This window comes from Ursus americanus, chromosome 26 (assembly GCF_024610735.1).
Source record: "Ursus americanus isolate L20-20 chromosome 26, mUrsAme1.1.p, whole genome shotgun sequence".
In the NCBI taxonomy this organism is placed as follows: Eukaryota; Metazoa; Chordata; class Mammalia; order Carnivora; family Ursidae; genus Ursus; species Ursus americanus.
Window position 1 is genome coordinate 25,470,875 of NC_142152.1, and position 25,055 is coordinate 25,495,929.

General features: G+C 45.9%; 1 long non-coding RNA gene across 1 annotated transcript; it reads left to right on the top strand.

The window, feature by feature from the left end:
• Nucleotides 1–39: 39 nt before the first annotated feature.
• LOC148107705 (uncharacterized) lies at nt 40–11,072 on the top strand. The gene is made up of 3 exons (XR_015721722.1): nt 40–175; nt 9,779–9,939; nt 10,477–11,072. It is a non-coding gene; the product is annotated as an uncharacterized LOC148107705 (long non-coding RNA).
• Nucleotides 11,073–25,055: the final 13,983 nt, after the last annotated feature.

Genomic DNA, 25,055 nt, shown 5'->3' on the forward strand with positions numbered 1-25,055 from the left:
CTTGCGTCCCAGCTGCACCTCCCCGCCGAGATCCAGACACGAAACCGGGATCTCGCCGAGTGAGGCCGGTTGTGGAGGCACGGGATGGAGCGGAAAGTAGCACGAGTAGCAGAGGGGTGGCGGGGAGTGGGGATCGCCTTGGAGTGTCTCCCACACACCATCCCAAGGCAGGACGGTAGGAATCCTTGTTTCTCCGGCCTCACTCCTACATGGGGTTTTGACTTTGTGTTCATTTTTATACTTTTTACTTTAAAAAAAGGCGTAGGACGCAGGACAGTGTCTTGTAAACAGTGAGCGCAAAATTGTGTTTGTGGACTTAGGCTGGACTTGACGCACAATCTATCTCTATGGGGTCCAACCAGAGTTCGCAAAAGGGAAGCAACTTGTGTGAGGTACTAATCGCGTTAACAAATTAGTAAGAGCGAGAAAGATGGTGAGATAGATCTTCATTTACAAGGACCTTAATAGCTAGCTAGGGAGATAAGGCTGAATAATAATGGTAATAATAATAATAATAATAATAATAATAATAACCCTAAGTTTTCTATGGCACATATTGTTTGCCGGGCACTTTTCTAAGTACTTTGCATATATTAATACAGAACTACAGAAAACAGCTGACCTAAGGATGTCCACATGTCCTGTGAAACGTGTGGCCAAGTGACATCAGTCGGGAGTGTGAGAGATTTTCATCTGGAAGACACACCAGCAGTCATTCAACACTGCAGTTAAGAGGCACAAGTTAAAATGGAGAGGGAGCAGAGGGAATTAAAATTGTTTCTATCTTCCATTTCTTCTCCCATAGTTCTTTAGCCTTCCCAACATTTTCTCTCACCTGAACTGGGCCTTTCTAAAGAATAAGAACAACCACTATAAATTCAGGGTGCTGCCAGAACTTTGTTTACCACTCATAAAAGGAGCCTCCAGGTAGCAGTGAGTAGAAATAAGTAAAACCGTTTATATTTTAGCACCTTTGACTTTGGTTGCATTAATACCTTGAATATGTAACCATTTTCCTACAAGTATTTCCTCCAGTTCTATTCTCCTATGTTGACAGAACTCTAGAGGGAGAAATTTGGGGTGGTAGAGAAAGACCAGAATGAAAACCAGCTTGACCTACTCTGAACAGCTTGATTTTCATGCTAAAGTAAGCTTTAAGTCATTTACTTGGAGGAGCCCAAGACCCTAGGAAGAAATTAGCTCAGTTTTCCCAGTTTACATCAATGGATGAGTGATCAGTTCACTCTATATTGAAAAGATGGACTGGCCTAGGTGGAGCCTCCCCAGATAGGAACACCAGAACAAAACAGACTGTGGGGAAGGTTCTTATACCAGTATCCCTCTCCAAGTTTAGAAGCTCGTGGAGACATCAGCCCATCATTCCAGTTTCTCACTTTTCATAGCTGTGGCTTTTGCCAAAGCAGAAGTTCCATTTGGATTGGTCACACTATCACTCCAAAGAAGAAAGGCTATTTTAGGTGGAGAACTAGGTTGACCCCAGATAATTTCTTAAATCGATAGCCCTGGTTGCATCACACTAAACTCAGCCTTCTGAAGGATGAGAAGTGAAAGAAGAATCTGAATTCCACTATGTCCACTCCGGAATCTTCTTGCAGGCAGGAACTGTTTGTGAATCCGTCCCCTATCTCATCTCGCAAAATACTTTGCTCAGTTGTGCCTCCTGCATCACATTTCTTCTCCGGCGACTCTTATTTAGCACTCAAGACTCAACTAAAATATCCTGCCTCGGTGAGGCTTTCACTAACTCTCCCAGGCAAAGCTAGTGATCCCCTTGCCCCTTTTATAGTCTCATTACAGTACAAAGCAACAATATTCTGGTGATCCATTTACGTGGCCATCCCTCCAACTCATTGTTACCAATGCCTGGCCTAGTACATGGAACTCAGTAGTAAGTACTCAATAAACTTGAACTGATTGACTAAAATTCCTTACAGGTAATAGAGTGGCATTAAGGAGACTAGGGCTACACCCCTATGCCGTTCAACAGGGCATCCTCCAGTGCCAGGCTGGATGGATATTTGATGTGTGCCGAAGTGATCATCTGCCCAGTCTAAGAGTGAATAGGTAGTTTCTGGATGTTAGGCACTGTCAGGGAAAGAGAGGAGTAAGGTCTGAAATGTATACAAGATGAAATGATGCCGCTGATTTAGAAAATAGTTTGGTGGTTCCTCAAGAAGTTAAACACAGAGTTACCACAAGACCCAGTAATTCTACTCCTTGATACGTACTCAAGAGAATTTAAAACATATGCCCATATAGAAACTTGTACATGAATATTCTTAGCAACATTATTTATAATAGCTATAAAATTGAAACAACCCAAATATCCACTAGCTGATGAATAGGTAAACAGAGTGTGGTACAGCCATGCAATGGAATATTATTCAGCCATAAAAAGGAATGAAGACTGACAGATGCTACAACAAGGGTGAACCTGGGAAACATCATGCTAAGTGAGAGAAGCCAGACACAAAAGGCCACATATTGTATGTTTCCATTTAGATGAAATATACAGAATAAGCAAATCTATATAGACTGAAAACAGATTTGAGGTTGCCAAGGAGTCAGGGGAAGGAGATGTGGAGAGTGACTGCTTGCTAGATATGGGGTTTCCTTTGGGGTTGATGAAAATGTTCTGGAATTAAATAGTGGTTATGAGTGCACAACTTGGTGAATATACTAAAAACCACTGAGTTGTAAAAAGCAAAACAAAACATGTCCACAGCAGGCATTCAAGGAGTTTGGAAACCATCAATGAAGGAAATGTTAGTTAAATCCTAAAGTGTTAGTAGCTAACAGTGTAAAAGTCTGGAGGAACAGAAAAGCTTGTAAAACACAGTTAAAAGTTGGCTTGTCTCGCCCCCATGCTCCCACGTTCAGCAACCCAGAGGGGATTTACTCCTTAGATCTTCAATGTCCGATCAAACATTCTATGTTAATGGAAATGTTCTTTATCTGAGTTATTCAATATGGAAGCCACTATGCACATGTGGCTATTGGGCATGTGAACTGTGGTTAGTACCACTGCAGAACTGAATTTAAATTGCATTTAAATTTAAATACCCACAAGTGGCTACTCTACTGTCAGCGTAGCTTTTGCTGGTTTAGAGGACTGAAACCATCTTAACTGGCAGTATGGAAAAATACTGGAGGGAGAGTCGATGTCTTTATGCTCCATAGCCTGACTCCAGCCTGTATCCGTTAGAAATCCTTCAATGAGATCTCACTGCTCCCACCCTTCTGCCTTCTATGAACTCTTAATGAACTTTAGTCAATAATACAGCATTTAGTTTTGTCTTTATGGCAAGGTGCTTCCATTCCACAAATATTTATGAACTAAGCACTCTGTGGAATTCTGGGAAGAGGGATTGTAGACAATGTCAGCCAAATTCCAAAAGGTTGGTCTCAAGAAGGCAGACGGGGAGAAGAGACAAGAGAAATTCTTCATAAGGACCCGGCTCCTTACTTCTTTCCCTCCAGTCTCTCCTATCCACACACACACACACACACACACACACACACACACACACACACACATACTCTATTGAGTGGAAAATCTTGTTATTAGGATGCTGAAGTGATGTTGAAGAATCTTTATTTAGATTTCCTGTTTCCAGCCCAAGCCTTGTAACATCCTTAACTCCTTCAGTACACCTTCCAGTTCATGTTGATTTTTCTCTTCTTTGAACTTTCATTGAATTTGAAATCGATAGAATGTAATGACTTTCTAAGTGTTCTTTCTTAATGTGGTGTCCCCACAGCAAGATTCATTTGTTGCACAAGGGTTTATTGAGCTCCTGCTTATTTTTGTGCCAGAACAGTCCTAGGAGCTATGGATAAAAAGAAAGACAGGGTCACTGGGAAGTTTAGGGCCTAATGAAGAGGCACACAAAGAAATTGTTCTGCAAAGTTTGGCCTAAATGTGTAGGAAGGTTCACTGAAAGCACAGGGCAAGGAGAAGCTGAGTGTACACAGAGAAATCAGGGAAGGTTTCTCAGAGGAGGTGACATGTAAGCTAAAGGAACTTGAAGGATGAGTAAGAGTTTTTAAAACATTTTTAGGGGCGCCTGGGTGGCGCAGTCGTTAAGCGTCTGCCTTCGGCTCAGGGCGTGATCCCGGCGTTCTGGGATCGAGCCCCACGTCAGGCTCATCCTCTGGGAGCCTGCTTCTTCCTCTCCCACTCCCCCTGCTTGTGTTCCCTCTCTCACTGGCTGTCTCTCTCAAATAAATAAATAAAATCTTTAAAAAAAAATTTTTTTAATGTAATTCATTTATACTGCCCACCTTCCAAAACTGGATTTGAAGTAGTGTATTGGAAGTTTTGAGGACCAATGTTTGAAAGAATGAATTGGCATCAAGATCCAGTTCAACATCTGTGACAACGTTTTGCATTGCTGACAAGGGTACTAACTGGACAATCATTCCTGCTGCCCTCAAGGAGTACTCCTGAGTGCAAAACAAAATAAATATAAGATAAGGCTCTCTGATCTCAAAGGATTTAAGATCTCTCACCTCTACTATTGCAATATCCTTCTTACCAGTCTCTCGAGTTTAATCTTATTTTCTTCTTTTCCAGTGTATCCCAAATCTCAGTCATTTGGGTCCCACTGTCACCAGTCTTTCCATATCCATCTCTCATCTGCACTATCATGTACTTGTTTCTTTACATTGGCTCTGCTCTTGCTTAACTTCATTGAAAAGGAATTTTTATCTCATTATCATCCGTGAAAAACAAGTATCACTTGCCATAAATAGAATGTTAACCACAAAAATAGTACAATGAAAGTAAAACCACATTATCTAATCTTAGCTGGCTATTGTTGGCTGCCAAAAGTTCTGAGTTTGAGGCCCTAATCTTTCTTTCATAAAGACGAACATTATCAAGACTTAGAGAGGTATTAAAGACATACCAGCACCAAACTGATCATTTCTGCTTGGCTAAATCAAACAGACTGAAAGAGAATTGCAAAAAGAATAACTCTCTCACTACATGAGCTAATGAAATTTAATGTCCCTTTTCCATTTCACTTACAATCAGCTTCTGCAACACATAAAGTCTGCTCATGCTGGGTACCACATATTTATAAACACTGCTCTGATCCATCCCTCTCATAGCCATCAGAATGATCTAACTCAATGTTATTATTTCTCTCCCCCATTCAAAATCCTTCAATAGCTCTTCATTACCTAAGGAAAGAAATCTTACTTCCTTACCATGGTCTATAAGATCCTCCTGGATCAGGCTTAGCCTACCTCTCCACCTTCAACTTTTGTCATCCTCTTTAACTTTATTCCACCAACACTGAACTATTTGTAGTTCTCAGAATGCACCATAGACTCTCATGTCTCTGTGCTATTCCCTCTACATGGCATGCTGTTCCCCAACTACACCTACCTTATCCTCTTTCATTTCCCTTCTATGTTCATTTCTGTTTATTGCTTAGTGCCCTACAAATACACACACATACACACACACATGCACGTGCAAGACATACCATACCAGCTCCAAACCACAACAGGATTCCTTCCAAAACACCTGCCTCTTTTTTCTGCGGGATCTTCCTGCACTGCCTCACCCATGTGTCTCTGGCAGGCACCAACAAGTTCTCACACAACTCCACACCTCTTATCACAACTGATTGGGGTACAGGTGGTCAACCGAACCAAGGTGAACCAGCCAGAGTTCCTGAGAATTTCCTGTGAGAAGCAAAAAATTGGCATCACTCTTTCTCTGCTTTAAGATGTAGAGAGAAACAGGCAAACAAAGCAGAGAGGGATTCTCCACTCCATTTGTGCTGCAGACCAGGTATTTCCTTGCAACTCCTTCTTTCAGGTCATTCACCTTATCCTTTTATGTTATGAAAGAGACCCAGTATCTTTACATTTAAGTCTTTTTCCTAAAGTACTTCAAATTGAGTTTGTTATTTATGACCACGTAATCTAATACATTCCTAATTATCCTTGAAGTCCCAACGCAAGTGCTACTCTTTGGTGAAGCCTTCCCTGACTCTTCCAAGCCAACAAAGTGCCCTTCTTTTATGCCTTCCTGCGTCTTGTAACACTGGACCCCATTTCTAACGAGTATCTTTGTCATCTTGACATTTTTGTGTGAGAAATAGTGTTCTATCCTCTTTGCCTGTTTTGATTATTTCATTTACCACCTGATGGGAAGGGAAACTTAGAACATAACAACCTATTGACAGTATGCCCTAAGTAAAGTTGATATTGAGTGAAAAAAGGGCTTTTAAGTTTCAGCTGTTCTACTATGAAGAATTTTTTTTTAACCAAGTTGAATCCTAAAAAGAACTTTAAACAACTTTCAACTACAAGAACTCTCTTCTGCTGCCCAACCAGGATGAAACTAGAAATGCACCCCATAAACAGCAACCACCAAGGGGGAGGTGGTGCCTGGATATGCAGCAGAAAGACTGAGGAACACCCGGAGGGGAGATTCAGAGAAAAAAAAGGAGGTCTGGGAGAGAAGGGACTATAGTAGTCCTATCCATCGTTGAATCTCTGTGAATGAGAAGCAGGCCCATAAAGGAATGTTTTCCACCACCCATGAATGTTCATCTGCGATTGTACTTGGCCAAGTAAGACCGAATTCTCTTAGGTAATTGATTGAACCTATGCACCTTTTCAAATGTTGCAAGGCATCACGGGGTCATATCTGTTTGCATATTGATCTCATTTCTAGACTGGATGCTCCTTTTCAAAAGAGATTCTTTCAGTCTTGGCACGTTGGGCATCAGTGTCTAGCCCACTCTTGAGTTGGACTTTGATGCTTACAGCCTATATTTAAGTTAGGAATGCTTTCCAGCTGCAGGTATCAGAATAACCAGTCATAATGGTTCAAACAGTAAAGACATGTAATTATCTGACATGAACAGTCTGGATGCTGGCAGCCCCAAGGTACAATGCTCCATGACATCTAAAGGACCTAGGCTCCTTCTGCTCTTCCACCCTTGGCTTTTTGGTTTTATCTTAGGCTGCTTGTCTTGTGAATGCAAGATGGTTGCCACAATTCCAGGTGTCTCATCTTCAGAAAAGCATATACAAGAAAGGAAGAAAGTGGACTGAGTGGGTAAAGAAGTTTTCCTTTATCAGGGAGGAAAAATCTTTCTCAAACACCCCTTCCTCCCCACCTGGTAAACTTCCTCTTATATCGCATTGGCTAGAACTGAGCCACATGGCCATCCCTAGCTACTAGAGAGGCTGGCAAAACCAGTGCAGTCTAGGACTTTTCCATAACTGTGAAAAGTACTTGTATTGCTCGAAGGATTGCCCTTAGACAGGCAAATGGGGCACTGGCTTTCCCCGCAATTTTCCCATTTGTGCTGGAGACTGGCGGGGGCTAACAGTGCTGTCTAGGTGGAGTATCTTGAGCCTAGGCCGGGATCCAAATGTACCTCTTCCCTCATTACATTTCTTGCTTCGGGCACTCTTGGACCCTCTATTCTGCACATGGAATTGATTGGAGGCCCGGAAAAGCTCTTAGATTCATACCTATGGGATCTCTACCAGCCCGTGGCTGGATCCTCCATCCAGAAGAGTGACCTGGAGCATAGATTGCCTCACTGGCCTCTGTGTCACTTCCTTGGAAGGATTGCCCAAGATTGGGCTGCCAGAATGGTACTGGCATGCTGATTTGGGGTGACTCTCACATCATACACAGGATGAATTTAGGGCTCTGGGTTACTGATGGTTCTCTGCCAAATTTTGACTCTAGCTTTGCGTGTAGGCCCACGCATTGGTCCTGACTGGCCATATTCCAACTGCAGTGCTGCTTCTGGTCTACCTGAGGGCAGCTGGCGTGGGGAGCAGGCACTCTTCACTCTGTGCTGGCACCCAGGGCAGTTACCCCTTCTTCTCCATGGGTTCCCCACCAGGTTTTCAGCAGTGGTGAATCCCTCCCAGGGCTTTCTAGTTCCACAATGCCAGCAGGCCCTTCTGGTTGGGGTCCTCTCTTGCCTCTGATCAATGCAATGACCTCTTGCACTTCCTGGTCAGTCCTCAGCCAAGTGGACGAGGGATGGCTGTTCCTTGTGCTCTTCTTGTCTATCCTCTCCTCCCCACCAGGAGCAGTGTGTGCAGGCAGGGGTGTGGTCAACACTGAAAGAGATAGCATTCTAGGATCGCAGGGATTAGAGGTGGAGTTCAAGAGAAGACCTGGGGCTGGAAGATGCATTTTCTACCTTGATAAGGTTGCTGTGAGAGTTAAATGAGATCGAAACCATGAGAATCCTTTGTGATATATACAAGTGCACACGGATAGTAGTTATTTTTACTTGAAATATAAGAAAACGAAAAAGGAGGAAAGCTAAATGACCCCCCAAGATAAAAAGACCCCATGGGAATATTTTGGGGAAAGAAAGCTCTGATTTTAGGCAGCCTGGGATTGACACCAAGCTCTGCCTCCCCCCAGCTGTGTTAGTTTGGTTTCTGGGCCCTGGTTCCATTTTATAAAGTGGTGATAATAATAGACCTCCACCAGAGGATTTGGGTGAGCATTAAATGAGGAGCTGCTTATCAAGAGCTTAGCCCTGTTTCTGACATATAGTAGATACTTGATAAACAGTAGTCATTGTTCTCATTTTACTGCACAGGTGTTTGTACCAGAGCTACAGATCCCCTGGGAGACAGCCCTGCTCTGCACTAGAAATAAATTGCAAGAAAGAATTTTCGAAATGAGATTGACAGAGGGGCACCTTGGTGACTCTTAGTTAAATGTCCACCTCTTGGTTCCGGCTCAGGTCATGATCTCAGGGTTGTGAGATGGAGCCCTGAGGGCTCCATGCTCAGCACAGAGCCTACCTGAGAGTCTCACCCCCTGCCCCTCCCCTCACTTGCACGCGGGTACTCTCTCTCCGAAATAAATAAAATCTTAAAAAAAATAAGATTGATAGAGGCTGCACCAATCTGTTAGGGTATCTGGCATTTGAGAGACAATATAGCAGGCGGGTAGGAGCACAGACTTGAGAGCCAGGAGACTTGGGTTTGAATCCTGGCTCAGTCATGTAATATTTATAAGACCCTTGGGAAGTTGCTTAGCCTCTCTGTATCTCAATTTCTTCACCTGTAAAATGGGTCCTTGCGAGGAGTGAGTAAGTTAAGGTCCATTAAGTGTTTAGGATGGTGGCTGGCACATGGTGTTAGAAATTATTCAATACTGGGATGCCTGGATGGCGCATCTGACTCTTGATTTTGGCTGGCGTCATGATTCCAGGGTCATGAGATTGAGCCCCATGTGGGGCTCACACTGGGTGAGGAGCCTGCTTAAGATTCTCTGTCTCTTTCTCCCCCTGCATCTCCTCCACTTTGCTCCCTCTCTAAAAACAACAACAACAACAACAACAAAAACCAAACCCAGAAATTATTCGATACTATTAATTTTATAATTTTGAATTCATTTAAAATTCAAAATAAAGTTTGTTCTTAAAAATCCCAGTTGGCTTTTATTTCAAGGGGCCTGCATTTTAGCAACTGGAAAAAAAAAGCGCAGAGATATACCCCGTGTCTTTGTGTCACTGCTTATGCTGTCCCCTTTGCCTGAAATCCCTCCTTTTGACCCACAAAACTGCTGCATACTCTCTCCTCCCTCAGGACCAGAGCTCATTCTCTCCTGCTCCCTTCTCTCAAACCGGACTGATGTCTCCTTTTTAGTCATCTGTGCATTTCCTGACATTCCTGATAAATGTTTCTTCAACGGAAAGCTGAAAGAGAGTAAGGTGCATGATTTTAAACTCATATTTTGCAGACAAATACAGAATTGTGGTTCATCATGGAGCTGACATCCTTCCTCTCAGAGGACTCCAGGACATGGTGCTTCTAAACCCCAGGAGGAAAATACACAAAGAATAACAAACCATCCCATCTTTAACTAGAAAGAGCTCCAGCTCCCACGGCTGGAACAGTCAGGTAAAGTGAACAGGAGTGGGCTGTAGGTCCAGGAAAGTTTTCGTCCGAATCCCAATTCTGTCATTCAGTGGCTGGTGGCCTGCGAACCAAACATCTGAGCCTATTTTCTTACCTATCTGTTGAGGTCAATACCAGCCCCAAGAGGTAATTTGAGGATAAAATGAGATAGTGCAATGCTGGCATGTAGAAAATGCTTAATGAATTGTTAAGTGAATGAACGGTGCTTTAAAACAAAACAAACAGTACTGTTATTGGCTGAAGCTACACGGCCTTTGAAAGCACAGGGTTGCTTAACGTTGTACACGACTTGTCCTTCTCAGCATATCGTTCCCCACCTTGTCCTGGAGGGCCTTCACACAGCTTCTCAGACACGCAGTCTGGGGTTAATCTGCCATCGAGAAGCCCAGGCAGGCGGAGATTTGGCAAACCCCTTCCCCACACCCCTCTCCTCTCCAGCTGGCTCAGAAAAGCTTCACATTTGCAGCTTCCATGGCAATTACAAGAACCTACCCCCTTTTATTGTTTTTCTTTTCCCAGTGATGGAGCAATCACATGATTTCAACAGGAAAAACAACTCTGGAATCAGAGACTGTCTGGATTGAGCCACAGACTTTCTGGTCTCCGTGTCTGAGTCCCTGGAGAGAAAAGACATTGGATGCTGGTGGGACGGGGGATGAGCTGGGCAGGAAGCTGGGCCAGCATATGCTCACACCAGGCTGGCCAACTGAGCAGATTCTGTCTTGGGATCAAAAACAGTCCAGTTGCAACGAGGAGCTCGTGTTTCCTGAGTGTGGAGGAGCGGGCACTTTACAGGTGGTGTCAAATTTAATCATCACAACACTCTGAAAGGCGTGTTCATCATCTTCCCTACATCAGTGAGGACAGTGAGGCTCCGAGAGGGGCCTCGGAGGAGCGCACAGGAGGCAAGAGCTGTGCCCGCATTCCATACCTTCTACAAGCCCCCGGAGCCTGTGTGTTATCTCCTGGCCCCACCAAACCCCAAAGAGCACACGGATCTCCTGGGATCTTGGGGGAAATGCAAGTTCTGAGTCACTAGGTCCAGGAGAGGGCCGAGACTCTGCATCTCTAACAATCTTCCCGGGGATGCTTCAGATCCAGGGGCTTTCACTGCCAGGGTAAGACCAGTGGGGCTCCCACCTTGGATGCACATTGGAATCACCTGGGAGCTTTCAAACATGCTGATGCCCAGGCCCCATCCTAGAGCTGGCAACTGGATAGGGTACAACGCTGCGCAGGACTGCTGAAACTCCCCGGTGGCTGCTTGAGCCTCTAGGGCCCAGACCTCGCTTCGCTGGGGGGTGAAAGGGTAGGGGATATCTGCAAGCTCCTGAAGCTCCGGGGTCACCCTACATGCCCCTTTCCCAGACACAGAGGCTCTAGGGATGGGCTCTGAGGTCGCCCTTGCAGTGGCCTCTCTCAGCAAACTTCCAGCCTAGGACGAGGCCAGAGCCGCCACCTGTTTCCTTGAAATAGTTCGCAGCTGTGCTGGTGACCTCACCGCCCTGGCTCAGTCTCGGGCCAAGCTGCGATCTGGAAAGCCCTCTTCCCCAGTCCTTCATTCAGGTCGGCTTGGGGCTCCCCCGCGCGGCCGGGCAGCGGGGGCGGGCTGGGGGTGGGAGGAAGAGGCCCTGGCTAGGCGGGAGCTGCAGGGGAGGACCTGCCCCCCCCCCCGCCCCCCGGGACCCAAGGTGGCCGGGCTGTGAGCGCTGCTGGCAGCCTTGCCCCTGGTCCCTCCACAACACGGGAACTGATGAAATCGCACGTTCTCCTCCTCCCTCTCAATGATGTCTAAACAAACACACGTTGGAGTACACAAGCGAAAACGGAAAGGATGTCTCCTTTCCCCTTACGCTTCCTAGAGGCAACCACAGGTTTCCGTGGGGCTCATAGCCAACCAAACTTTTTGCTATGCATAAATACGTATATTTACACACACGTAATTACTGTTTTATAAACAAAAGTCACCATGTAATATTTTCCCAAACATTATCTTGGATATCTTTTCCGTACATACACATACACACACGTTATTTTAGAGTATCTCAAACTTGTCTGGGAATCAGAATCTCCTGGGGGCACTTTTTAAACACACAGTCTCACCCCAGACCCGCTGAGTCAGAATTTCTCAGAGGCCTGAGAAGTATTTAGGGATTTGTATTTTTAATAAGTGTTTTGGGTAGTTCTTTTTTTTTTTTTTTTTTAATTTTAAAATTTTTAGGGGCACCTGGTTGGCTCAACTGGAAAAGCATGGAACTCTTGATCTCAGGGTCATGAGTTTGAGCCCCAAGTTGGGTTGGGTATAGAAATTACTTAATTTTTTAATATTTAAAAGTTGAGATATAACTGACATATAACATTGTATTCGTTTTAGGTACAACATTTCAGGTGGTTTTTGTGGAAAATGTCTTGCCTTTTTATTTATTTTTTAAATAATATTTTTTTATTATATTATGTTAGTCACCATACAGTATATCCCCATGTCTTGCCTTTTTAATAATTGTACCTGTGCAATATAAGGATGTACCATTGTTTAATTATTGGCCCCCAATTGTTGAACATTTAGGTTGTTTCAGTAGTTTCTTCAAACTCTACACAATACTACAAACATATGCACTATACAGGTACCCATGAATGTGTTTCTGAAGAACTGAAGGATGGTTTCCAAGGAGCAGAAGCTTCCCTGAAACTTCTTGTCCCATCTCAGAGTGTGTGTGTCTGAAGCATGGAACCTCAGAGCAGGGCAGAAGCTGGAAACCTGCATAGTCAAGACCAGTACCGTCCACCGAATATGCAAGGTGAGTCGCAGACATCATTTAAGCTTTTCAGTCACCACATTCATTTTAATCATATATTTTATTTAAGTTGATATATCAAAAGTATTATCTCAACATATAATCAAATGAAAATTACTAATAAAATACTTTACATTTTTTCATGCTAAATCTTTGAAAATCGGTATGAATTATACCCTTGACAGCACCCCTCACCTCAAACTAGCCACAGTCCAAGGGCTCAGCAGTCCCATGAGGCAAATGGCTATTGTATTGGGAAGTGCAGATCTAGATCTTTTATTTTCCTGGGGAGATAATTGAAGGGGACAGGAAAGGCACAATTGTGTAGCGTCTACACTGCACTTGTCCCTGAAGGGACACTTAACATTCATCATTGTTAATTGAGGGGTGAGATCTTTGCAGAGGATTAAGCTGAATAATATTTCGGGTTAAAGACATCGTCTCTTCAGAACAGCCCTATGAAGAAGGCAGGGCATGGGTTCTTGTGATGCCCATTGTTTCAACTTGAGGTTGATAATTTGTGTGGATCACAGAGCTGCAAACACAGAGGAGGAACCAGAACCATGTCTTTAGATTTCAGAGTCTGTGCTTTTTTTCTTAATCCCACAGATCTCTCTACAACAGTTGTTTAAAATCCATTCTTACGTTAACGCGAAGAGAGAACTGACAACAAATTAAGAGAATTATGAGAAGTCACATCATCAATCTAAAGAGTGTGCGATTCTGGAGACTCGTGGTTAAAAACATGTGTGCTGACGCCTCCTGGTGGAGATCAGAGTTATTGCAAGCCACTGGGAAATGCGCCTGTGGGCCTTCCTAGTTCACCGAGTATACAAAAATAGGACAACTATTACATAAAGGTCATTGAAATAAAAAAAAAAGATTCCTCGTACTGGGAAAAGTTGGGAATCATTGAGGTAGATGTCTTTGTCTCAGACTGTCAGAGGGATGGTCACAAACTGAATAGCTGCGGGTTCTGCTTCAGATATATCTTTTTTAATTTTTAAAGTATGTACAATCATACTTGGTCATATCTCAGTTCCTAAGTTTACAAGTGGGTGTGTTAGTGTGTCTATTCTACGGCTAGGTTGTCAGCTCCTCAAGGGGGAAAGACTTGAACCCTAATTTAAGGCTCTGGACATTCTGAGCACGTGAATGAATATTGTTGATTGCCCGGGGAAAAAATGGGTTAAGAGCGTAAAATAAATATGGTATTTGTAATGGAAGCTATTGATTTTGCCCACCCTGAATCCTTTTCTTTCCCCCTCAAACCACAGAGCCCAGTGAGGCTGTCAGTCAAGGACCCTGCTTCTCCTGGCTGACGGGTGGGCCTAGAGATTTGGCTCTTTCTAGATAGTGACAGGGCAATGCTTCATCTTCAACAGCCGGGCCAACAATTTCTATTGACTAGATCTTTAGGCTCTCTAATGCTTCACCTTTTTCTAGTATGATTCTGAGACCTCCCTCCCCCTGCCCCCCAGCCTAATGATACATTCCTTTTTCATTATTTCCAGAATAAATCTAAAATATAATGTATTACATTTCCATTTAATTCTACAAGCATTTGGAAGTTTGAGCAAGTTCTCATAAGCATCAAAGGAATGGGAGACTTCTAGTTGTCAAACATACAACTAGCCGTTTTCCTCCAGAGATCAAAATGGCAACTAACAACTCAATTGGTAAGATTGTCTTTTAAAAATGTTATACTATAATTTGGTAATCCCCAAGGGTCTTGGACACCAGCAAGAGCTGTTAGGTAAGGACAAAGAGAAACCCTTTGTGATTTGGCTTCAGACTGGGGCCTGTTAAAGCTGGAAGACTAGCAGTTCAGGCTCCTGGTGCTGGAGCCACACTGCACCCCCTTTAGTCATTAACCATGACTGCAGCAGGCTGACATGGGGAATTAGGTCCTCCATCACCCAAGAGAGACCCACTGAGGTCAGCTGCCCTGCTAACACTACAGGTCTTACCCCTTATGACCTCTCCCTCCCTACCAGCCCCACACTCCTGACCCACCACAACCCCTCACTAACCCCAACGCCTCAACAGGAGGGGACACATCCTGACCTCCACCCACAGATCCTCAGACTGGGTCCCCACTCTTGGCCAGGCTTCAGAGAAAGATCTGGGTCCTTCCACCAAAGCTAAGGTGGCAGCACTGAGTTATTTTTAGAGACCATATTTGCAAGCACTAAAAAATCAAATATTGGGGCACCTGGGTGGCTCAGTCAGTTAAGCATCCACTCTTGATTTCAGCTAAGGTCGTGATCTCAGGGTCATGGGATCGAGCCTTGGATTGGGCTCCTCGCTTAGAGGGGAGTCTGCTAGAGATTCTCTCTCTCCCTCTGCCTCCACCCTCCACCCAGTGCTCTCTCTCTCTAAAAAATTTTTTAAAAAATCTTTCAAAATCGAATATTAACAAATTCAAGGTGCTATAACAACAATACCAACACAATGATGTCACCGCTGTTGACTATGGACAAGCTACCATATTCGTAGTGATTCTACAACCTGTGAAAAGAATGTCAGTAACCTCCATGTTTTTTGGGTTTTGCTCATTATTTTATACAAGTTAACCATGAACAAAATGCCCTAGCAGTGGCTTTTGGACTAAGCCATGGGTTTTATTGGGAGTGGAGTCAGCGCTGAATGCATGAATCCATACTCAATGCCAGTTGATGGCAACCTGATGACGAAATTTAGACAAGAGCTTAATGAGGCTTCATTCAATTGGGTGGCAATGTTAATGGCAGAAGGGGGAAGTTTCCAGACACTGAGCATGTAAAGAGCTCCTCACTGTCTTCTGATATTCTGTGCCTAGGAAATGAGTCACTGAAGGCAAGAACGTTGGAGGAAATTTTGGTTGCAGAATATTCACCAAATCAGGCGGGGACTCTTTGCCCAAGAACAGAAGTTACTGTGGCAAGAGTGAAAAGTCATTGGCTGGGATTCACATCCGGCCACGTGGCCGTTACCTGTGTGCTTGAGCAGAGAGATGAAGATGGGAAGTCCAGGAAGCTCCATTTTTGAGCTCCACACAGAGTTTCCTTCCAGCTGGGGGGGTGTTATGGGAAACCCCGCGGTGATAAAATCTGACCCCTGTGTTGTCACAGACACAGACAGTGGAGACAGAGCCCCCTGCTGTTCTAGCAAATCCTTAAATCCAGCTACGGAGAATATCCTTCCATCCTTCCATTGGTGATGTAAAAGGGGGACAGTGCTGGTTTTGCCAACACTGTTTAAAGAAGATGTACCAAAAAGTACAAATGCTGTTACATTCAGATTTTTTCTTTTTAAAAAAAGAGGGAGGGAGGGTGTGTCCACATGTGCCTGGGAGCGCGAGTCTGGGGAGGGGCAGACAGAGAGCGTCTCAGGCAGACTCCCTGCCCAGTGCCAGCTGGCACAGGGGCTCCATCCCACGATCCATGAGATCACGACCTGAGCTGAAACCAGGAGTCTGATGCTTAACCAACGGAACCACCCAGGCGCCCCAGTTTTTTGACTTTTGTCAGAATGTTTGTATAGGTGACATAATCACATGGTTCAGGGTATACAGTCCAAAGTGTATCTCCCATCTCTGTCCTGTCACCACTCAGTTTTCCTCCTCCAAGCACACCGATGTCACTAGCACCACATCTATTTTTGTCCTGCGGTAACTGAGGCACATATGCGTACATATGCATTCGTCCTCTCCGTTTTTACAAGAGTAGAGCCATTTTGTAAACATTCTGCTCCTTGCATTTTTCATTTAATATATTTTGGAGATCTTGTCATATTAATATGCAGGAGGACTCCTACTTTTTTTGTGGTTACATAGTATCATATTCCTTGGGTGTAGCATAATTTGACCAACCAGTTCTTACTGATGGACATTTACATGATTTCTCATCTTCTGCTATTACCAGCAGTGTTGCAATCCTTTGCACCACACGTTCTCAACAGGGACCATATCACATCTAAAGGGATGCAAGTGTGTTCTTGGCAGGGGGAAAAAAATCCTCCTCTATTTATAAAGCACAGATACACACAGAGTACTTAAACACATATTCAGTATATGTGTGGTATCAAAATTTTATGAGGGTGGAAGCAGGTGATTAGGGGAAGAACAAATCCACAAAAGTTCCTTGGGATACCAGCAATGCAACAAAGTGGCCAAACACTCACACTGCCTTAGTCCAGTCCCTGCTGCCAGCAGGACACAGGATCGCCATGACTGGCGTAGACCTGGCACATACTCTGGAACTGGGCACGTTGATGTTGGAGCAAAGCTGGGATGCTACCGGCAGGAAGATGAGGGTGACTGACTTTAGTCTCGAGGCTGCTGGCGTCTGGACCAGGCGCATCCTACTCGGAGCACGAGGACCCTGGGAGCCCCCCTTCGACTCTCTGTCCATGTGAGGCCGAGGACCTGGGATGGACGAATGAACACAGCTTTCCAGTGACAACCTTGCCTCTTTCTTGACTTATTCAGAACCAATTGAAATAGTAACATAGTTTTCTCTTGATTTTAGAGTATCTAGATTTTAAGAAGTCCTCACAAATGTCGTCACTCAGTCAAAGTCCATTTATTCCTCCCCGCTGACTTACTCGTTCAACACCAGTAAGAGTTTAGGATAAGTCTTAACCTCCTTTTGACATTCTTTGAGGAAAGGGGTAATGAATTTGCTAAGAGAGTAGAACTTAATGTTCTCACGCACAAAAGAGAGAGAGAGAGAGATCCATTTGTGAGGTGATGGTTGTATTAATTAACTAGAAAGGGGGGGACCCATTCCCAATGAATATGAATATCAAACCACCACCATGTACGCTTCAAATATCCTAGAATTTTATATGGCAATCATACGTCAACGAGCTGAAATTGGGGGGAAAAAAACAATTAAAAAAAAAACTATTGTGAGCCCTGCTCCTGTTCAGGGCTAGTTAACACAGGAGAGCATTTATCCCCTGAAGACATGTGGGGCTCACACACATGTGAGCCTCCTGTTTCTCTTGGATCCCCTTTCTGGGGCACACACAGAGACGAGGGAGCCATTTCCCTCACCACACCCCGCTGTTTCCTTTCTCAGTCCGTCAGACTTGTTTTCCTCCTCGCGAAAGATTGCCAACCCTTGCCCGGCCTTCCTGGGGCGGAATCGGCTTCCTGCTTCTGACCTGCGTCTATTCTTTCCTTCATCAGGAGCAGAGCCAGGTGGGAGGGTTGGCCAGTGGGGCGGATCCCTCAAGTCACGAGGGGCAAGAACATGTCACCGAAATGCTAAAACCCACCCATGAAATGCAACCAGGTGAAGAACACCTTGTTTCCAAGAATTCCTCTCAGGGAGGGTGCACCCTGGGGCCGGAAGGGCTGCTTCAGGCAGTGTCTGGAGGGAGCGGCAGGACCCCTCACGCACCCACGGCACCTGCTCTAGGAATCCCGGTGGCCCCCAGCTGCTTTCCAGGGAAGGGGGTCCCTTTTACGTAGAACATGTTTCCTGCTTGAATTATGCACATTCAGGGTGAGCTGGAAGGCTCAGGATGGTGGGGGAAGGCTGAGTTGCCCTCCCACCTTCCACCTCTTCTCTAAATGGAGTTGAACAAATATTTATTTATTTAAAAAGATTTTATTTATTCATTTGAGAGAGAGACAGAGCACAAGCAGAGGGAGCAGCAGAGGGAGAGGGAGAAGCAGACTCCCTGCTGAGCAGGGAGCCTAATGTGGGGCTGGATCCCAGGACCCGGAGATCATGACCTGAGCTGAAGGCAGATGCTTAACCATCTGAGCCACCAGCCACCCCTTGAACAAACATTTAAAGAATATTACTTTGATCTGTGTCCATGATTAGCCTAGGGGTCCCGGTCTAGTTGTAATCGGTGTTCATATTTTCTAAGACCTTTCTTTGTTTGTTGGAAACATACATTTAAAAAGAAAAAAAAAAGTGGGGCACCTCGGTGGCTCAGTCAGTGAAGCATGTGCCTTTGGCTCAGGCTCAGGTCATGATCCCCAGGTCCTGGGATCAAGCACCCCCCCCAATCGGGCTCCCTGTTCAGTGGGGAGCCTGTTTCTCCCTCTCCCTCTGCCTGCCGCACCCCCTGCTTGTGCTCTCATGCACTCTCTCTCTGTCAAATAAATAGATAAAATTTAAAAAAAGAAAGAAAAAGAAAAAAAGTTTTCCAATAATCACTCAAGTCCCCGAAGCCATAAAGGAAAAAATTGATATATGTGACTCCACAACCAAAAGCATGATGACCGAAACCACCACAGCCATAGTCAGCAAATATCAAAGTGGGAAAAGACTGCGATTCATTTTACAGCAAGAGGTTAATTTCCTTAATATATAGAAAACTCATAAAAAATCAATAAGGATCAATAATCCTAATTGGAAAAGTGAACAAACGACACGATGAATGGTCCACAGAGAAAGAATTCCATGACTCCCGGTACGCGGGGATGGTCATCTGCACTCAACAGAAATGCAAGCTAACAGCATTGCGAGGCTCTGGAGATTCTTACTGGAAAAATGAGATCATCTTTTGTGGCAGACATTCTCCCTGCCCATTCTGAGCTAACTGTAGTGAGAGACACGTCCTGTGCACAAAGAGGTAAACTGAGGTAAGCTTAAAAAGATGAGTTTATTTGGGGATAACAGAGGAACTGGAATTCGGGACAAGAGAACTCTAGCAAGTTGCAGGTGAGTCCGTTGAGGGTTTGGGGTAGCTATGTGTGTGGGCAGGGAATGGAAAGAGGGGAGAGATCAGTTAAAGTCCATTAAAATTTAAAAAATAATGGAGACCAGCTTTGAAAGCTTCCCAAGCAGACAAAACTAGCCCAGTCACACAAACAAAGCTCCAGTCAGCCCCTTTGTGGGACCAACCCAACCTAGTCATCTCCTGCTCACGCCTCTGGGGAAACTTCCCAGGGTTGATACGAGACGACCTCTGATCAACTTCTCATCCCAGAACATTCCAAAAACTATCACTTTTCTGTAAATCAGGCACTTATGGGAAATCCGTCTCTTAGTCCTTAAGTTTGGTCTCCCTGAGGGCACATGCATGAGATTTTCCATTTTGTTCCAGTTCTATTTTAGATTGAAATGGTTTCACACCCACCACAAGGGCCTGCTTCTGTCTGTTTCTCAGCTTCTCGTGGGTGTGGAAAGAGTAAGACTGGAAGACGGAGGACAAGGAGGCTTCGGGAGGCAGCGTATGGAGGGACCTCTGGGAGCGGGCCTCTGCTTCCCACGTCCTCGCATCCAGCAGCAGGGTAGACAGGACGGCGTGTGGGGCTGCTGTCAGACAGCCTCAGCCTTCTGCTACCTCGGTGTTTTAAAAACAAAACAGCACAAGAGGGGCAAGGAGACTGCGCTGATGTTGCCAAATGGAGGCCCAGACGATAAACACGGGGAGTCTGGAGGGTGGGAAGATGACTGTGGGTGGGGGTGAAGGGACACTTCCAGCACGCCTCGAGGGCCCTCTACGTAGAGGCAGGGGGGCCTCTGTTTGAGAATCCAAGCTGTTTTTGCTTTGTCTCAGGATCTTCGCAGGAAAGAACTCTCTGAGAGCAGTCAAAGCACAAAGATACGGAGCAGGGACGCTGGACTAGAGATGGATGAGGGGACACATTTCAGTACAGCCTGGGGTCTGGACCTTAGTCTGTCCCTGATGCCAGCTTCTGCGAGAGTCTGGGGGGCAGCTGTACACCCGAAGGAGCTGCTTCATGAACGTCTCTCTTCAGGGCGGGAGCACACGGTGAAGCTCCTTTGGAGCCATTGACTGGAATGGGGCTGAGGGACACATTCTCCATGGGAAGTATCTCCGTGCCCTTTGGGGCAGGGGCCCACATCGTACAAAAGAAATATCACCCCTGGAGAAGACGGGAGACATTACCTGAGTTAGCAGGAGATCCCAAGACCATGTCTGAGGCTGCCTGGAGTCCAACTAAGTGGAGGGAGGTGGGTCCAGGGTTCTCACAGAGAGTGGAGCTGGAAGCCAAAGAAATATGTCGATGTGATAATATTTTTACCTCTGAGGTGACAGTATCTGCGAACACACTGGATTGGTTAGATAGGAGACAGGTGGAGTAAGAAGGGCCAGGTTGTTGGGATTCTGGCAGCAAGCTTGGGGAGGGCTTTAGCCTGTAATGGTGAGCTATGGATGGTTCTTGAGTGGAGGAAATGCGTGTCTCTTGCAAATTGTTTGAGCAAGATTAGTCTGATATACAGGGGAGATCGAAGGGGAGGGGAGCAGAGATGACATGGAGACGCTAAATGGTAGGACTGGAAGATCTTAGCCAACATAATAATAAGCAGGCGTGAAGAGGGTGGAGGAGGTGAGACAGAGCACAGGGGAAGCATCTGTTTTCAGATGGGGGTGTCTCCTCTGCCTCCAGCCCTTGCCTCCCCATTTCCTGGCTGACTCCAACTTGTCCTCTACACTCCAGCCCTTCTTTCAGGAGATCCTCCAGCTACCACCTCCCTCTGCCAGCCAGGGGGCGGGACCCCACCTCCATCACTCCCTCACAGCCAGGGTGGGCAGGGGCCACCGCCATCACTCCCTCCCAGCTGGGGGGGGGGGGAGGCAGAGCCACACCACCTCCATCACCCCATCACCCCCCTGACCCACGGGGTTGGAAGTGTGCCTTGGTCTGCCCCCTCTCTGGGCTGTGTGTCTCTCTTAAGGGCAGCAAGCTTGATTTTTCAGTGTTACACTGTGCGCCCAACATGCATGTTATATGTGCTTATGGGGCTAGAAAAGAGGGAAGAGTCTAAAATGCCTCACCGGTTCTGGTTTCTTTAATTTTCTTTTTGTTTTTGTTACATCTTAATTTTTTTCAGATGTCGTCTTAACAAGTGAAAGTCGTACTGATGCGTGCGCAGCATAGGGGTAAGGCCGTGATTCTCAACGTTTCAAAACCTATCATTATGCAATGGAGCTTTTTAAAGATTCTTTTTCACCTAATCGTCTTCCTCCCAGCTCCCCATGGATAAAATCTTAATGCCGCACATTCACTGTGTATCTGTGTGTGTGCTGGGGTCCTTGGAGGGTGACAACCGACTGTAATATCTAAGACTTTTTCACATACTCCCTCCCCCAACAATAAAAAATTTTCCCCCTTTGGGAACATGTCACCCCTATGGAGAATACATGGTGTGGGGTGAGTGCATTTGTTTCTCTGGACTGTTGTAACAAGTTACCACAAACATGTGGCTTAAAACAGCAGAAATTTATCGTCTGACAGTTCTGGAGCCCAGAGGTCCAAAATCAAGTTGTCAGCAGGGCTAGGCTCCCCCAAGGCTCTAGGGGGGAATTGTTCCTTGGCCTCTTGTAGCTTCTGGTGACTCTGGACACTTGCTGGCTTGTGTCTGTGTCACTCCAGTCCCTTCCCATGGACTCTCTCCTGTCTTCCCCTTTTCTGTCAGTGTCGAATCTCCTTCTGTCTTTCTCTCAGGACATCTGTCATGGGATTTAGGGCCTGCCCTGATATTCCAGAAGATCTCATCTGGAGATCCTTAACTTTTTCCAAAACAAGGCCACATTCACAGGCGCCTAGGTCAAGGAATGAAAATGTCTTGTTGGAGCCACCACTGAAGCCACCACAGTGACTAAAATATTTTTAGGGGACGCCTGCCTGTGTCAGTGACACAAGCAAAAAAAAGCTCTGTGAACATTTCACAACGCACAGTGCTGGTCCGGTGTGGTTATTCAAATTCTGCGGCGCTTCTAGCAGTTACAAGGATTTTGTTGGGGGAAGCCGGGGAGGATAGGCCCCTCAGATTTCCCCCATCCCCAGAAAAGACCTCATTTTTTTCCCTCCGCCCCCTCTCCTCAGGTGTAGCCATTTGGTGCCCTCTAGTGGATCTTTTGGTAACTGCAAGTCTTAATTTTCCCAGGAAAAGATTCAGATTTTAAACGATTAGCTATAAGAGCCATAGAACAACAATTAGGGGCGCCTGGGTAGCGCAGTCGTTAAAGCGTCTGCCTTCGGCTCAGGGCGTGATCCTGGCGATCGGGGATCGAGTCCCACATCAGGCTCCTCTGCTGTGAGCCTGCTTCTTTCTCTCCCACTCCCCCTGCTGTGTTCCCTCTCTCGCTGGCTGTCTCTCTGTCACATAAATAAATAAAATCTTTAAAAAAAAAAAAAAAAAAAAGAACAACAATTAAACAACGGCAGAAGGGACTTGGGGCATCTACATTATAACCCACCACAACTTACCGTCCACTCTCGGAGAAGCGGAGCGGGGCACAGGACGCTGGCTGCGCTGTGGCTTCTGTACTCTTGTTTCCTGCTTTTCAATTTGCAAAGGGCTCTGTCCCTTCAGTGGGCTGCCTTCAGTGTGCTGTCCTGCCCTCTGTCTGGAGCACAGTCACCCCTCGGAGGGGCCTCCAAGCCCGTGAGAGCACCCGCTTGCTCTCCCTGCCCTCAGAGGGCTTCGTAGCAGGGATTTCTCCTCCCTGTGTGAATGGGGAGAAGAGAGCAGGGGGAGCAGGGCATCTGACTCCAAGTGGGTAAATCACACAGTAATAAACCCTGCAAGGAAGTTCATCTGCATTTAAGCAGGTTTTCTCAAGGGCTGACTCTGGCTTTTAACCGTTTTTTAATAATGTTATTTTTAAGTCCATCCACAAATTCAAACATTAACCGAATTGATTTGTGTGTCAGGCATCATGCCAAGCTCTGGGCACGCACGAGTGAGTCAGGCGGAAATGGTGTCATTCTAACTCCGATTTGCCAACAGGGAGACCGAGATTGAACAACTGCTGTGAATCATCAATGATAAGAAGGGCTGTAAAGGGAGAACACAGAGGGAGGCACAACAGGTGAGCCAGATTTAGTGTGGGGCTAGGCAAGGAACTGAGCAAAGCCAGGGATGAACCCTGCGCGTACACACACTTCTCCCCTGGAGCAATTCATCTTTTTCACCAGTTCAGCTATTTCAGGAAAGCGGATGTGGGAGGTCTCCTGCTAAACTTGTAGACAAATCAGGTAGGGGCATCAGGTAGGACAGTTACATTAATGCTCTTAAAAATTGAAATCAGGGGGGCGCCTGGATGGCTCAGTCGTTAAGCTTCTGCCTTCGGCTCAGGGCGTGATCCTGGCGTTCTGGGATGGAGCCCCACATCAGGCTCCTCCACTGTGAGCCTGCTTCTTCCTCTCCCACTCCCCCTGCTTGTGTTCCCTCTCTCGCTGGCTGTCTCTGTCAAATAAATAAATAAAATCTTTAAAAAAAAATTGAAATCGGGAACAGCAGCTTTGGTTCCGAACTCTTGGGGGCCATTTTAAAATGAAGTCCTTGAGGATGAGCCTTGGTGTCTCTGATTCCCTGGGTCACCCTATTTCTCCACAATTCATAACAGGAGGTGCATAGAGAAGTTATCTAAAGCAAGTCAAACACTGATCTCTCCATAACCAACAGACTATTTGTTAAATTCAAAGTTTGCTGATGCCGGGAAGGAGAACAAATGTGTGATGATGGCAGCCTGTCCCCAAGATGGTCCCCATCAATTCCTTCCCGCTCTGCCCGCCCATCGGATTCTCCACTGGGAGGTGGCATCTATTCCTCTGCCCCACACCCCGTGGATCTGGGCTGGCCTCGGTGACTCACTGACCCGTAAGATGCAGTGGAAATGATGTTGGGGACTTCCAAGGCCAGGTCCTAAGATGTCATACAGCTCCACCCAGGCTCTTGAGATGCTCTGAGCCCCGAGACCCCCACACATGATGGGGCCATCCCAGCCCAGGCACCAGGTGTGAGTGAAGGAGCTGTCTTGGGTATCCTGGCCTGGAGGATGTCAAACAGAAGCTGTTCAAGCCACCCCAGCAGGGGCCTCAGACAGGGTGGCACGGAGATGAGCCCACCTCCAAGCGCTCTAGATGTTTTCTCCTGCCTTTAAACTTGTAAAGCCGCAGAAGATGCCTGGAGACACTGCTTTAGCAACACAGGCTGAAAATAGAACAGCGTGTTAGCAGGGACTGGAGCAACACTGACATGTGGACTGGAGAACGTTGCAATATTTGGTTGTTACTTTTTCCTGTTCCTCACAGCACTGTGTTCACACCTCCTCTCTAAACCTCCCCATGCTGCACTGAGGAGACAGCATAACACGCTACTTAAGAACTTGGGTTTTCTAGTGAAGTGTCTTATGTGAATTCCAGTTTTACATTACACTGAGTGGCCTTGAGCAAATGGCTTAGCCTAGACCTCAGTTTCCTCATCTGTTAAATGGGAATGACACACATAGTACCAACATCATGGAGCACTTGAGATTAAGTTCAATAATGCATGTAAAGCACTCAGTGCCTGTCATCTCTTCACATTTGGTGATCAG